Source organism: Pelmatolapia mariae, linkage group LG7, assembly GCF_036321145.2.
Source record: "Pelmatolapia mariae isolate MD_Pm_ZW linkage group LG7, Pm_UMD_F_2, whole genome shotgun sequence".
Classification (NCBI taxonomy): Eukaryota; Metazoa; Chordata; class Actinopteri; order Cichliformes; family Cichlidae; genus Pelmatolapia; species Pelmatolapia mariae.
The window spans coordinates 41,940,693-41,953,133 of record NC_086233.1 but is presented as its reverse complement, the minus strand read 5'-3'; the positions used below and the strand labels follow the sequence as shown (position 1 = coordinate 41,953,133).

At 39.3% G+C, this 12,441-nt stretch overlaps 1 protein-coding gene across 3 annotated transcripts in view; it reads right to left on the bottom strand.

Moving 5' to 3' along the window:
- LOC134632283 (alpha-1,3-mannosyl-glycoprotein 4-beta-N-acetylglucosaminyltransferase C-like) overlaps positions 1–12,090 on the bottom strand; it is a 68,543-nt gene extending 56,453 nt beyond the window's left edge. For 2 of the 3 annotated variants that reach the window (XM_063480945.1, XM_063480948.1), the window contains exons 1-2: positions 11,902–12,090; positions 3,050–3,144 (exon numbers count right to left, since the gene is read on the bottom strand). The gene's annotated coding sequence lies outside the window, so the exon portion shown is untranslated. The remainder of the gene's footprint in view (positions 1–3,049; positions 3,145–11,901) is intronic. The other variant, XM_063480947.1, reaches the window with a different exon arrangement.
- Between the last annotated feature and the right edge of the window lie 351 nt (positions 12,091–12,441).

Genomic DNA, 12,441 nt, shown 5'->3' with positions numbered 1-12,441 from the left:
TTGTGTGCAGTGTATAAAAATAATAGGGAAATTGGACAAGCTGGGGACAAAGAAGCAGTGGGAAGCCTAAGAAAAATTACAGCAAATGAAAATTATCCAAAAGTCATGTCGTTCAGAAACAGCAAAAATACAGAAGCGGCCAGTTCTACCCCTCAGCCTCCCAGCAGATGCACTTGTGGTATGAATTTAAAAATCCGACGTCGCTTTGTTCTCAAGTTATTGCATGCATACTTGGATAGGAAAGCACACACTACATTATCAGTTATGGATCAGCTTCCCAGAGCTGGATCTCAACGTTACTGAAGCAGTGTGGGATCTTCTCAGCAGAGAACAGAACAAAAGGCAGCTTTTAAAGAGCTTTGGAATGTCCTCCAAGAAGCCCGGAGAACTATTCGTCAGGACTACTTAATGATATTACAGAAAAGCTTGCCTGAGAGAGTTCAGACTGTGTTGAAGAAGAAAGGTGTTCAGAACACATCGACTTTCAAGCTTGTTAGAACTGTACAAACTCTTTTCCATTTATGCTTCCACATGCTTCAGTAAATAACTGCACATATTTCCCATTTTTATATAAAAATAAGGAAATTGGCGATGGTGCAAGACTCACAAAATATGTAGTTTCTGTATTTAAAAAAAACAGAAAACTGTAACATACTGGGTAGTGTAGACCTGTGAATTTTTAATTTAAGTGTATTCTTCCAAGAGAAGCATTTTTGGCAGGAGGATATGTATTTATGGTAATGAAGGAAGATATCTCTTAATGACATGTGGAAGAGTTTTTAATAGTTTCGGGACAACAGTGAAGTTCCAAGCAGTTCCACATAAATATGATGTATCAGGCTTTGGTTACAGACAGAAGCTGTTAGCAGTCAGTTCTTGGTTGGTCTTAATCTGAGAATAGTCAGGAAAGCTATACCAGCTGTACCCTTAAATAATTAATAATTGGTCTGTTCCACTTCAATATGTGGATTGTTGGATGAAATATTACTTACAGACTTTATGGTCTGTGGTTCTCCAATTAAATGTTTTCAGGATGCCTGTCCTTGCAGACATACATGCTGCATGTTAATAAAAGTATTTTTTAATTCATCCCTGTATCCCATTTTATTGATTTTTTTATCAGGAATCGCTTAGCAGCGATCAACACTTAAGCTGAAAGAAAACTAAAACAAGTACTGAATGTGACCATTAATCATCCACATGGTTTAGTATATTAGAAGCTACAGCAAAGCAAAGCAGCCTGTGGAGAATATCAAACGTCATCGTACACGTGGATTGACCCAGAGTAATACATTTAATGCTATAAGTTATTTGCCAGAGTACTATCTAATTCAGCAAATAAATACATTCACAATTTAATGTCTACTTTAGAAGAACTCTGGACCAAAGTGTTGGTGTTGACAATACCTTCTCTCAATCTGAAAGAGTCAGCAACAGAGAAACATTTACATTTACTGATACCTGACATGTCTGAAACCTTCCTTGGCAAACAAAAGGTTGCTGTTTGATTCTAGCTGGAGACACAAATACTCATTGGGGTTGCATCAGGAAGGGTATCTGGTGTAAAAGTGCTAAATCAAACATGCAGAGCTACCTGTTGTAGCAACCCTTTGTGACGAGGGAGGAGTCAAAAGCAGCTTAACTGAAACCCAACAAAAAAAAATAGTTTGAGGGAAGCTTCAAAGCTTACAGCGGGTTATCTGTTCCTCAATCTCGAGTTTTTATACTAAGCTAAGCTGATTGCAGCTTCATGTTTATTGTGAATCATTTCGTCCAACTCTTAGCACGAAAGAAAATGAGCTTTATTTAGATATATAAGTTAGATTATAAGTGCAGCATAAATCTCCTATATACTTTCCTTCCAGGAAAGGCAAAGATTAAGGTCGCACCCTGAAGCAACTGCATATACCCGATCAGCACCAATAATCTTTATACATGTCAAAAGTCTCCCTTTTACTGGACACAAACAGCTGTGGGTGTTTATCATATAGAGCAGTAGTGTTGCTGAGAAATATAGCTTGGAAGTTGAACACATGCTATTTAGATTCAGACGCATCAATTTTGATGAACCTTTAACCCACATTATGGAACTCTGAGGTATAAACCAGTAGAGCCTGTTTAACTGTTAAAGTTGCAGTCATTTAGAGAAAATGGGGCTATTATTTCATCTGCAGTTATATTTGGTATAGCTCTGTTCTAGGAATTCCCTGCCATTCTGCAAGCTTTACCTGGAAAGTCTAAAAAGGAGGGAGAGCAGGCACAAAGAACAGAGCAGCCTTCACAGTCAACTGGAAATGGCACTGATCAAGTCAGAAATAACATGAAATAGAGGTGCTGGTGAAGGTGGGTTGCAAAGTGGCTTGCAAGAGCAGCATCAACCATATGCATCTTTTTTAGTTATTATAATAAAGTCTTTGTCATTGGCAAAATTTTAAGTGGCATTAAATAAGGCAACAGGGCACGACAGGCAACTGACAAATTGGCAAAAGATCAAAACCAAGGACATTTCCTCTGTTTATATTTTTTCATATAACTAAAATGTTTTTTTTTACACCTAGTTTTGGTTTTAGTTACATTAACCAGAAAAACTGTCATAACCTGAAAGAACTAAATGCTCTTCTTCACTGCTTCAAAATACAAATAAAATGATATTAACAGAAAAATGTTCTCACAGGATCTGAGTTCTCAACACATCTCCTTTTGCCTCAGGTAGGTCAGAACTGATAAGTATTCAAGGGTTTGTAAAAATCAAAGTGATACTCTGCTTGTTTTCTTTAGACTTCTGATTCACAGCCCAATTCCAGAACAAACAGTATTCACAGATTTTGCATACAATTACAGCTGCGAATTATCACATTCGAAGAAATGATGACACAGAATGATTAGCAGTGCCTGTGCTGTTCTGATGACGAGAGTCACATTTGTGGCAACAATTAAAATGTGTGATTACAACAAACTTGACAACATTGTGTAAAAAAAATCATTCACATACTGAACCCTGAAGCACTTTTAAAAAGAAACTACAAGTGTTAGAATACAAAACCAGTACCTGCCTGCTGATGTGGTCAGGTTGTGTGCTGCTTGTCCCCTGTGTACGCTCTCTGGGCTGGCATGGGGCAGATTTAATCACAACAATAAGACAGCCTGAAAGGAAAAAGAAACAGAGCAGAAAAGAAACAAATATAAGGTGACACATTTTATTTTTATCATTTAAAAGACTATAATGTTCTTTCACCCACGCACACTCTAATGAAGTGTCTGTCCATTAGAGACTAAGGACTGCATGTTCAGTCAGACTTGAGCATTAGACTTTCACAAACAGCATTTTCTCTGATGAACATGTTTTTTTCCCAAAACATTGCGTATGTGTTCAGACAGAACACTCTCATTATTGAGCATCTCTGTAACAGCAGACATTTTAGGTACACCTGTTCAACCGCTCATATCTAATCAGCCAATTACATTGCAGCAATTCAATGCATTTAGGTATGTTGACATGATCAAGACATCTTACTGAAGTTCAAACCAAGAATTAGAATGTGGAAGAAAGGAGATTTAAGGGACTTTGAATGCAGCATGACTGTTGGTACCAGACGGGTTGGTCTGAGTATTTCAAACACTGCTTATCTGCTGGGATTTCCCACACAATGTGAGAAAAAATATCCAGTGGCTGGCACTAGCTGAAAATCCCTTGTTATTGTCAGAGGTCAAAGAAGCTTGGCCAGAGTGCTTCGAAGGCAAGAGTAATTCAAATAACCACTTGTTGCAACCAAGGAATGCAGAAGAGCTCTGAATGTAAACCTTGAACCTTGAAGTCAAACCTTGAAGCTGATAGGCTACAGCAGCCGAAAACCACACCAGGTGCCACTCCTGTTAGCTAACATCAGGGAACTGCAGCTAAAATTCAGACAGGCACAACAATGCCTGGGTATTGTTGCTGACCATGTCCATCTCTTTTTGACTACAGTGTACCATGGTCTGAAGGCTGCTTCCAGCAGGATAACACAGCTTGTCACAAAGCTCAAATTATCCTCTTGAACGTGACATTGTGTTCTTTCTACTCAGATTATCTTTGCAGTAACCAGAACTCAGTTCAATAGAGCACCTATGGGATGTGATGCATGTATGGTTCTTATCATGGATGTGTAGCCAACAAATCTGCAGCTGTGTGATGCTATCATGTCAATATGAACCAAAATATTTGAGGAATGTTTATAGCACATTGTTCCTGTTCTAGAAAGATATAAAGTGTCTGGTAAGTGTTTCGTTACGTAACACCTAAGAAGCCAAGCGGTCGCGACAGATGGCTCCGCCCCTCCCTGAGTCTGGTTCTGCTGGAGGTTTCTTCCTGTTAAAAGGGAGTTTTTCCTTCCCACTGTCGCCAAAGTGCTTGCTCATAGGGGGTCATATGATTGTTGGGTTTTTCTCTGTATGTATTATTGTAGGGTCTACCTTACAATATAAAGTGCCTTGAGGTGACTGTTGTTGTGATTTGGCGCTGTATAAATAAAATAAAATTGAATGGAATTGAATTAAACAATACAAGTACGGTACTGTGTACCCACAGGGGTGCTGGCCATTAAAGGATTATCCTAACCTGTTTATTGTGTTATCTGTTAATGTTTGACTGAATTTATAATCATATTTTATACAAAACAAACTAACAAACACAGGTTTACCCTTCTCAGGTTATCTGCAATGGGAAGGAAAAGATGTAGCTGTCTCCATGCTGTCTTTGTGTTTACAAAAATGAGCTAAAAAAATTAAGATTTTAAGCTTATCTTTTACCTTCAGGACAATTAGGCAAAAAGGGGGTCTGACATGGTACTAGCAAGGTGTAACTCTGAAGTGAGCGTACATCATAATATAAAACTTTTTTTTCTTTAATCTTGATCTTAGTTAAATATTAATAAAATAGGGCATTTGATAAACTTAAATGTAATATAGTATTATGGTTTAGAACCTCATATGAAATGAGACTTACTTTGTCTTACAGGTACGATCTATACAAATGTGCTATAGGTGCTAGTAAGACTTGAAAACCACTGTGTATGAATGAATACATTTTTTTTAAATGTCAGTTTTTGTAGCTTTACATAAACATAGAAAACTGCCACTAGAAGTTGAAGACTGGTGTCTGTAAAGGACAAACCACAAAAGTACAAACAAATACTCTCTGTTAAGGGTACAATGGTTCTACCACAATAAGAAGGTCCATACGAGGGTACTGCCGCAGTAGCAAGCTATTGTACCACCAAATGTACAATAAAGCAGTGTTTCCCAACTTTTTGGAGCCATGGCACACACCACCAAACAAGAATGTCACAAAAAGCATACTGATAATTTTTCCCCGCGCACCAGGTATAGCAGAATTGGCTCGGGTTGTCCCCAATATCCCATTTTTTGCTTTCTTCTGACCACTACGCATACTAGGGCCTTCATCTGGGTCAGAATTTTCTCCAGGACCCAGGTCAGATTGATTACTTTTTATTTTCAAATATTTATCTATCGCCATTACGGGCTGTGTCAGCTCACAGCATGACTATTATGTAATTTCTTCTTAGTCTTCTTCTGTTTTACTGCCAGTTGGCAACCCATTTAATTAGAGCAGGTAGTTGTACTGGCCTCTAGTGGAAGAGAATGTAATTGTTCTGCCCGTTACGCCGATCGTTTAGAGCACTAATCAGGTGGAACCAGATAATCTTGCATGGCACACCTGATCATTTCTCACAGCACACCTATGTGCCATGACACAGTGGTTGGGAAACACTGCAATAAAGTACTTTGTCTTCTGAATGTGTATTCATAGATACTTATGTTTTAAATGTGTTATATTCCGCTTTAATGTGTATCCGAAGAATCCGATTCACATTTTTAATGAATTTCAGTAAAACTCTAACATAAAGTGTGTTTGTGACAAAGTTAGAAAAGGAATCTAAAAATAAAAAAGGAAGCTGCTCAGGAAAAGCATCAGCATCGAGCGTCCAACAGCAAATCTCTGACTAATTTGTCAAATGGAGCATCTGTTTATGGCACCAAAGCCACTCTTGGATTTCAACTTGGATTTGATGTAGCTACCATGTTATGCTGAGTGTTCTGTTCCCACTTAATACAAGATGCTAAATTGTGGGAGTGAGAGGGAGTCTGCTTCTTGTGGGGCTGCAGCCTTGATTAAAAGAAAATTCTGGTGCGAGCAGATGGCCGTGTAGACTTCGCTCGCTTGCTTAAAAGTAGGCTGTCCACCCACCTTCCATATTTTTCACACTTTATTTTGTCGAAGAGAAAGCTGAAAAGGAGCGCGACGACTCAAGGCCAAGGCACATCAAAACACACTCTCTATTGTTCCATTGTGAAATTGTTTTGTCATTATTTTTTTCTAGTTATGAGGTTCTTTTTGACATGCTTTTTTTCTTTTGTTCACATATCTGTTCTGTTTGAGCCTTGTTGTTTGTGTACTGCATTGTGTTTTGTGCATCAGCTACAACATAAAATTACTGATATTAAATGATTCATTTAATGATTCAGAAGTGAAACTTATTTGATTGGAGGTTAACTATCAAAAAATGGAATATGTACTGAATTTCAGATTTTGTCTACTCAAATATGCTTATGTTCAGCTACTCTGTTTTTGCAGAATTCAGTTCAATTCAATCCAATTTGATTCCATTTTTTAGTGCCAAATAAAAAACAAATATTGCCTCAAGGTGTTTTATGTTGTAAGGTAAAGACCCAATAAACGGAGAAAACCCGAACAATCAGATGACCCCCGATAAGCAAGTACTTGGCGATGGTGGGAAGAGAAAACTCCCTTTTAACAAAAAGAAATTGGTTGGGGGTTAAGGGAGAGAGACAGGACAAAAGAAGGGACCCAGAGATTAAAAGCAAGCAAAACTGTTATTTTTTATTTTATTGATTTTTTTATGTTAAAGAACTGCTTAACATTATCTTAAACCTGTAAGACCTGCTATAGTCTCAGGTCTCACAGCTTGGCTGGTTGACATGCTCTCGTGCAAGCACATCCTTGTTGGTCTGACAATGTGTTACTTTAAAAAGGACATAATGGAAACTGCAATAGCCGAATAAGACCAATACATTAATTTTGTAATGCAGGAAAAAGAAACTTTAAACACCCTAAATTGTGACAGCTTTGAACACACCAAACCTACGTCAGGTTTCATGCCTGAATTTGAGTTTTTGTATTTGCATTTGTGATATTTAGAGATTCATATTTTGTATTCCAAAATGTTCCAGGTTGGTTTCTTTCTGTTTATTTTCATCTTTGTTGTAGTTTACCTATGTGGGATCTGGTCATGGTTAGTTTTGTTAATATTTTATAATTCGGTATTTCAGTTTATCCTGCTGCCCCTGTGTTCCCTGTGTCTTAATTAAGTCTCTGTCTCAGTTTTCATGTTTGGGTTTCCTGTTTCCTGTTTTATTGTGGTAGTCACTTGCTGCGTAGTTCTACCTTCTCTGTCATGTCATTGGATTAATCTTTGTAGTTCAACTATTGTTCATTACTTTATGTGATTTAGCTGTGTTTAGTTTCCTAGCTCATTCCCTATTAGCCCAGCCTGTCCTTGAGTTCTTTTTTAGAGCACCAGTTATTTTTTGGGGGGACTATTTGGATTTTTGTACCTAATGGACTTTTTACAGTCAGTTTTCACAGTTTTACTTGTTTTGGTATGTATTTGGGTCCTTCTTCCTCAGTCCATGATAACCTAATGAACATTGCAAGTCTAACCTAAATTTGCAGAAAGTTTACTTATCTCCAAACTGACGGACCCCATTAAAAAGAAAAAGTCGAGTTGAATCTCATTTTATATATCACAAACTCAGCAAGCCACACACCATATCTTCTAAAAACAGAAAGCTAACTTGTCTGTGTACGGATGTTTCAACACATCTTGCATTTACCACTCGAGGCTTTGAGTGTAAACACAGCAGAATTGACATATTTCAATATGTGTGATTTATTTATAGGTTTGTAGCAGCTTCCCAGTACCTGCCAGCAGCAGCAACACGCAGACCATGCTACAAGAGAAGCCTCCTCTTTCATCAAATATATAAAGAATTATATCATGTGTGGGATTTATTACTCAGAAAGGTTTGTTTTTCTTCAGCATAATAATGTAATGTAAAAGATTACATTACAAAAAACACCTGGATTTGACTAAGCAGTGTATAGGCAGGTGTACAAATCTGTAATCATAACAAGGTGTAATATCACTTAAAATGCTAGCTTTTTACTTTTATTTCTAATTAATTTTGGTGAATAAGCCTTGAGTGTGCACTCAGTGTATTGAAGGAGATTTAATTAATTTAATGACAACCACAAACCCATCCAACATAAATCAATCGAAGAGAAGCTACAATTTCAGTCAACCAAGATTTTCTTTGTTTTTTGCTGACTTCCACTCTCACACCAGCTGCAGTGATGTAGCACCAAGACATTTTAGCTGCGTGTGCTTACAGCACAAGTGTTACCACACCCAGCACCTCCTGTCGGTAACAAATGTGAAACTTTTCAACCAGCAAGGCTCGCCTAGTGCTGCTTTTGAGCAAGCATAAACACTTAACTGTGTTTCAGTGACAAAGAAAGTGAATATTTATTATGAACTGGCAAAAGTCTAATTGCTCCCATCAGACTTCTGCTTTCTTACTAACTAACAATATTTCTCAAAGACAGAGGTGTAACGTGACAACTGAGATTTTAAAATGCACTGAGGAACATTCATAGACATAAAACAAATCTTGAGTGGACATTTCATATTTTGTAACCAGAAGACAAGTTGCGTCACGAGAGTGTTAAAAATGCTCCTTTATTGTCCTATTAGAGGTACAAAAGCTTGTCATTGGGGTGCTATCCTATAAGATAATTGACAGAAAACATCTTTTTCCCCAATAGAGAACAGCTTTGAAGGGCTATTTTAAAATTTAATGTAAGAGTACAAAACTGCATCTTTTACAAAAAAAAAGTAAAATACTGCATACTGGGGTAATAATCAACTGTACATATTTTTATAATTATAAATTCATAGCCTCGGAAATGCACTGCAGTTCATATAGCATATTTCTACTCTTACCAACCTCACCTCAATTCATTGTTCTCAGTTGTTATTTTATACTGGAGAAAACCAAACGGGCCTAGGGAGAAATGATCCCACTGAAACTAGAACCTTCGTGCTGTGAGGCAACAGTGCTAACAGTCTGCCACCAATATAGAAGTGAAACACAATATGAGACTTGAATCAAATGCTTTTTATTTAACTTACTACTTTGCATTTAGTAATTAGTTAATATTTAATCTCTGGCTCACTTCCACAGCTTGTCTTTTGTCCCGTCTCCCTCTCATCAGCCCAGCTGGTCATCATGGTAGATGGCTGCCCCTCCCTGAACCTGTTCTATTGGAGGTTTCTTCCTGTTAAAAGGGAGTTTTTCCTTCCCACTGTTGCCAAGTGCTTGACTTATGGGGTCACCTCATTGTTGGAGTTTTCTCTCTACTATTGTATGGTAAAATGTAAAAATCTTAAAATCTAAGAGCAACATTAATATTTTACCAAACTTTATATTTAATCATAAAAGCTAAATGAAAGTGTGCAATGATGCACCTATTATTGCTTGGGAACATGTATACCATTGTTTGTGTTTTTTTACCCTTGAGATTGCACGCCTAATTACTTTGGATACCACTAATTAACCCTGCAGGCTACTTCTGTGTTGACTGGGCGGCTATGGCTCAGGAGGTAGAGCGACCGATTGTCTACCAGTCGGTTGACGATTCGATGCCCAGCTACAGTCTGCATGTCAGCAGATCCTTAGGTTGCAATTCATCTATTGCGGTGTGAATATTAGAGAAGGTACTTGAATATAGAGAAAAAAAATGCTTGTGTGATCGGGTAAAGGAGGCTTGTAGTAAAAAGTGCTTTGAGTGCTCAGAGTAGAAAAGTGTTATATAAGTACTTGTCCATTTACTGTTTAAACTGCACTTTTAAGGACAGCAGTGCACTTTTAATGTACTCCTGTTTCTCAAAGTGCAGTGAGTGATGTGAGTGAACATGAAAGGACTGTACTGTAAAAAACAAGCAAACAAAAAAACTGTTTTGCTCTCAAGAAATTCGGTGCATGCTTCAAAAACTTTATTTGCCCAATTTAGCTCTGCTCGCTCGATATGATGGTAGCAGACTGACACTGATTTGTAAGTAATACCAACCGTGGTACAACTTGCTATTCGTATTTATTAGCTCTGTTGCTTCTCTCATTTACACTTTTTTTCCCTGCCTGTTCATCGATCCATGAGCGTGAGCTATTTCACCTGTCTGCACCCCTGAATCTTTCATATGATGTCTCGAATTTAAAAGAAGGCGAATGTGTTTGTTTAAAAGTCCCGGGCAGTTCTCACAGGGTAACAAACTGAATCTAAAAAGGTGTCAGAAGCTCTTTGTCTTTCCACAAACAACACAGATGAGGTCAATCCAGCCATTTCCTTCATTGATTCCCTGTATTAAATCTATATGAATCACAACAGAGGGAGTGCAGGTAGAAAGGAGGAGACGAATCAATGAAAAAGGATTTTTAAGCTGCAAGAAAACAGGGATGTGGAGAGAGGGCCTGAAGATCAATGCGAGGGCAGTGACCCTAATATTTTGTACATTCAATCAAGAGTTGAGGACTACTTTGTGGGCCAGCCAGAAAAGATAAAAATTTGTCCTTTAGCAAGAGTGAAGGAAATCCTGGCTGATGGTAAATCCAGTCTGCACTAAATGTAATTTCTAATTTTAAAGGGTCTATTAATTCTTGTCCAGCACCTCTGCCAGTAGTAGTTTTCACAGGGGTCAGAACTAGAGCTAACATTAATAACAAGTGTTGTCAGTCCAGCTGGATGTGGCTGACAACAGTGTTTACCATTTGACAATGTCCTTTTGGAAATAACATATGAGGCCATTAGGTGCCATAATAGGTCAGACCCCACACAAACACATCCAGGCTAACGGGGAGCGACAGTAAATCACTCTAATCCAGCCATGAGATGAAGGCAGGTTATTTCCTCATGACGGTGGGGGGTGGGGGGGTTGTGTCACAAGCTGAGCTACAGTTTACCAGCTTGAGTCATGATGAAAGCTGTGATAGAGCTCAGCTGTCACTCAGGATGTCTGAGCCACAAATCTCTGATCACCTGCCTTAAACACACACACACACACACACACACACACACAAAACCACAGGCTGCACACCTCAGTTAGTGGGGACATAGAGAGATGCTCAGGGAGAAGATCCAGCTGTGGAGCCATCACACAGGATCTACATGCACACATTTGGCATCAGCTTTGTCACAGACATAAAAATACTGTGTAAAAATCTGACAAGCAGCCAAGGCTTATTTGTGCAAGATTATCTCTTTTTTTCCCTCCCTCTCTCTCTCTGTCTCCATCTCTGCTCTTCTACAGATCGACATCATCATCGCTGATGCTGCTACCCTCCAGGTCCCTCAAGCAGAGATTTGAGTCATCTCCCTCTCATCCTCTTCCAGCCCTCAGTCCCGTTGAGTCCGACTGTCAATACAGAAGCACTAAATGCTGCTCAGACTGTCAGAGAGAGACTGCAGCATGCCTTTCACACTTTACACAGTGTGTGTACAGCCTGCACGAGCACAAAGTATCCTACGCCTGAGAGGACAAATGTGGGGAAAGGAGGAGAAGCGGCTGTTTGAACAAGACCCAAACTCCGCAGAAGTTGGTTGTGCGGCTTCTCACGACGAGATGGGAAAGAAAAAGAGGATGAAGGGACCAAACTGTGAAAATAACATCCAGGGAGATACGGAGCGATCTTACCTCCCCACGGTCCACACACACACGCACACACACACAGATCTGTGTATTTCTGCTGCCGCGCCGCTCCACTCACCTACAGTAAATCACTTCCATGACTCACGCAGAGGGGAGATAACCGGCTCTCAGGAAAAGTGGAGTAAACACTCGTTGCAAAGGCAGGAAGGGCTCTCGCTCGCTCGCTCTCGCTGCAATGCTGCTATCTCTCATCCTTGTTTCTCCTCCTCTGTCTCTTCTTTCGCTTTGATCTCTCCCTCTCTCTCTCTTTCTCTATCCAGTGGTGCCCCCCTCCTTTCTCTCTCTCTCTCTCTCTCTCTCTCTCAAACTCTCCCACCCCCTCACGCTCCACCACAAGGTGTCACAAACACTGTGTCTGCTCCCACTGCCTCTTATTGGCTCCCACTTTTCTCTCCTCTTCTCTCCAGCCCCCACCCTGCACTATCTCTCTCTCTCTCTGGATTTTCTGCCTTAAAGAGGCAACGTGTTACACCTATAGCTACACAAACTCAAAGCATGTCACTTCAGCCGCTTTATTTATTCTAAGTGGGTAAGCATCGCATAAAACCACCATCGCCTTTGTGCCTGCCTCAGGGAGTTGTGAGCCCTGGGGCTTATG